This window comes from Sinocyclocheilus rhinocerous, unplaced genomic scaffold (genome assembly GCF_001515625.1).
Source record: "Sinocyclocheilus rhinocerous isolate Xijiao unplaced genomic scaffold, SAMN03320098_v1.1 scaffold106, whole genome shotgun sequence".
NCBI classification, from domain to species: domain Eukaryota; kingdom Metazoa; phylum Chordata; class Actinopteri; order Cypriniformes; family Cyprinidae; genus Sinocyclocheilus; species Sinocyclocheilus rhinocerous.
Genome location: NW_015633181.1, coordinates 738,895 through 743,226, shown reverse-complemented (window position 1 = coordinate 743,226; position 4,332 = coordinate 738,895).

The following is a 4,332-nucleotide window of genomic DNA, read 5'->3' as shown; positions in this document are numbered from 1 at the left end:
TGTGTGTGTGTGTGTGTTTTATTTATATATATATATATATATATATATATAAATACACACACACACACAGGCTACAAGTAATTTTGGAATGTTTACAGCTTATTTCATTTTAATTAATTTAGTTAATTATAAAATGAATGTCACAGAAATCATTTGGGATATATTTTCTTGTGCATTTCCACTTAAAATGTTTAATTTTATTGTTTGTTTATTGCTATTCACAAAAATAGATGTTCATAAACACACGTGTCACAGTCATGTGTTGCTTTGTCACCTTTCCCCCGCTTCCCAAAACACCTCTGGAAGGTTGCCAGCGCGAATATATGTTCATCCTATCAAAGAGGGGGCTTGTCACTTTGAACTAAGCACTTACACTTAGGGATCATTTTCATTTCTGCTCTTTACAGAGAAGGGATCAGTGTTTCAAGTAAAGTTGCTATCCATTTATTAAATAACACAATGGTTTTTCCATTCATTTTGTCTTTGCTGGATGAATAGAAACCAACACCTTACGTAAATATGTCTGACATTCATGCCAGAGGAAAACAATATGTACCAAGAAGATGCTGCTCTGCCCCAAAGTTGTTAAAGTTGCATAAGCTGTTTGGGGAACGCCACTCTTAACAGCCAATCTGTGCATGTCTCAGGGTGGGAGTGAATGTAAGGCATCCGTTAACAGTAAATCAGGAACCTTCGTAATCCAGATCAGGTCTAGACCAGCCAGAGGCCCTCAGTGAGAGAGGGTGCAGACTGCACTTTTGTCCTCATCCTCTCATTAAACTGTCAAGAAACGTCCAGGTCATATATATATATATATATATATATATAGGTGCATTTTCATATTTTAATATATACTGTATACTCAAATATATATGAAAATTCATGAGAAATTCAGGAAAATTCTTCCAAAAAATTTTTGGGGCCAAGAAAAAAATTATTATACTCTGTAAAAAATAGTTGTTTCAATGTAAAAAAAAAAAAAAAAGTGTATGTGCTGCCTTACAATTTTGAGTTAAGTCAACTCAACTTAAATATCCAAGTTGTCACTTAACATTTGAAACTTTATGGCAGCACAAACACTTACAACTTGACACAACTTTTTTTTTTTTTTTTTACAGTGTAAAATTATATGCATTATAATCTTTTCTAGACATAACTATATGCAGTGATCTAACAGAAACATAGAAGTTACTACTAAAAAAGAGAATTTAAAGTTAAAAAGTCTAAACTTAAAATAGTCCATGGTTATCTGATCATTCATTATCGTTTGGCTGCTATTTAGACTTTGGCTTTGAACAAACGGCCAAATGGCAGTTGTGACAGTGGCATTATCATGTTTCAATAAATGGTGAGAAATAATTGCTGTCTAGGCCTGCAATCTTAAAGCTGCAGAAGACAGAGGAAGATAAGCTGAAAAATGAAAGCAAAATATCCTTCACAGATCTGTTTGTGCAAGTACATGAGATCAGGACATTGAGCTTATGAAAGCGCTGCGTTATTATGATATTTCTGCCACAGCAGCTATTGCACCATTCAAATAAACAACCTGCTGCTGTTTGCAACCGTCATAAACCCACTAAGGTCTATCAGTATGAATGAGTGACCTATGAGCTCCTGGAATGGATTTGCATCACTGTTTGGCCAATAGCAGCTTGTGATTTGCACCTTTGTAAACTTTCATTGGACAACCATGTTATTTTCTTACCTTGTGTATTATCAAGATTTGTTTGTTTGTTTGTGTCTAGACTGGAATCCCTTACATTTTCCAGATTTGTAAACTTGAGGCCCTACCTTTGCTTTCTGCATCCAGCTGGAACCAGTTTCTTCAGTGTACCCTGTGATCTCTCAGCTTCTGAAGGAGGTAAACAACCACCCTTGTCCTGCCAGACACACACTCACCCCGCCTGCTACTGAAAGTGGATACATCCATGACTGACGCAGACGCAGACATGAATTCATGTCTAACATAGACAGCTGCCATTGAGACCTGCTTTATGTATGAATAAATATTTCCTCTGAAAGCACAGGCACATCTAAAAATATACCTCCCTGTATTCAAGCAAAGGTCAATAGGTCATGCTCTGTCTATGGAAAGGTATGCAAGTATCTCATCAAAACTCCACATCATTCATCATACAACGGCCAACCAGAAGTATCAGGACACTTAAAATGTCCGAAAGCCAGATAAAATTTCAAATCAAGCGGCATCAAGCTTGATCTTTTTTACTTCACTTGCAATGACTTTTAACCATAGTTCCACTATTTTTGACAACCATAAAATGTCCAAATATGTTTATTTTATTGTTTTTGAACAGTATATTTATTGTTTCATGCACACTCTGCTATTTATAAATGCCACTTGGTTTTATTGTAGAATGCAAATACATTCATTTTTTTAAGCAGCTAAGCACAAGTACAAAAGTTTAGTCAGTTAACACAATAATAAAATATACTATTTAATACACTGGAAAATTTCATGCCAATTTTTATATTACAGGAGTTTGAATCATGTAGCACCAGTGATTTTCTTGACCCCCTAAAGGTCCTAAGAGGTGTTTTAGAGGACTGCATTTAAAAACCTGACCAGTAAGCAGGTGGTGCACATTAACGTCACTGCTGATTTCAGAAATGCCGTTCTCAATTCCTCCTGTCATTCTTGGCTGTCTCATCATGCCACATCATTCTGTGCAGGCTATTGCTGTGTCAGCTGGCCGACTGCATGGAAATCAGTGTTGCTCTAGTCATTTGTGCCCTGTTTTTATAAGCAACTATTAGTTAATGGTAATAAAATTTAGATAGGCCTTTGAGCACCTTTTAAGATTTTTATTTATTTATTTATTTTTTACATAACATGACATAAATGTTGAAATAAAAAATCAAAAAACTTTCTCTTGTCCCAGTTTAATGAGTAGAGACAATTACAAGTAAGCCAACCATAAATTCCCACAACACAGAAATACAATAGCTCTGTATGTAGCTGTTGTTAGTACATGTATCTTTTGTAAGTAGTGAAATACGAGGAAACATTTCTAAAACACATACTAGAAATATTTATATTTGCATGATCAGGAAGTTCAAATGTAATAATTCTCAGTGGCACGAACATTTATTTTTAACAAAACATTTCAGGAGACTGTAAGAATGTATTTAAGTCCAAGTTCCTGCTAGTGTCAAGTCAAGTCACCTTTATTTATATAGTGCTTTATACAATACAGATTGTGTCAAGGTAGCTTTAAAGTATTAAACAGGAAAATAGTGTGTCGATAATGCAAGAGGACAATATTAAACACTCAATTTTTCAGTTAAAGTCAGTTCATCATTGATTCAGTGATGTCATCGTCCAGCTCAGTTCGGTTCAAATACTATCTGTGCAATCAAGTCGACAATATTTCCAGAAATTAAGTGTCCCCAACTAAGTAAGCCAAAGGCGACAGTGGCAAGGAACCAAAACTCCATCGGTGGCAGAAATGGAGAAAATAACCTTGGGAGAAACTAGTTCTCCTCTGGCCAGACGAAACCAGCATGGTGTGGTTAAATTCCAGGATACAACACAGGTCAGATTGAGCAGAGGACTCGCCTGGTTCTTGTGGCCTTGTCCCGATGGCCGTATAGTTGACGAGGTCTTCACAGGAGCTCTAGGGTTCGTCTAGTTGACATGGTCTCTGCTGACATTCAGGGCTGTAGAGGTCGTCTCTAGGTGCTGGTCCACCATCTGGACTGGATACGGACTGGATCCGGGTGACTGCAGTGACCATCAGATCTGGAAACGGACTGGTTCTGGGTGGCTAAGGTGACCTCGGAATAAGAATAAAACAGACTAATATTAGTGTACAGTAGATGCCATTCTTCTTATGATGTAACAAGTACATCGGGTGTTATGGGAAGTGTTCCCGGTTCCGGTTGACCTAATTAATGCAGCCCAACAATCCTTTAACAGATTTGAATTATAGTGATAGTGAGTTATGTGTAAGCCAGGTTAAAGAGATGGGTCTTTAATCTAGATTTAAACTGACAGAGTGTGTCTGCTTCCCGAACAACGCTAGGTCGACTGTTCCAGAGTTTGGGCGCTAAATAGGAAAAGGATCTGCCGGCCGCAGTTTATTTTGATAATATATTATCAAAATAATAATATTTATATTTAAAATAATTATTATATATTATTATATATTTAAATAATATTCATTATCAGGCATTATCAGATGGCCTGAGTTTTGAGATTGCAGCAGATGTGAAGGACTATAATGCAATTAGAGTTTGCTCGAGTACTGAGGAACTAAACCATTCCGGTCTTTGTAAGTAATTAGCAAGATTTTAAAATCTATACGATGTTTA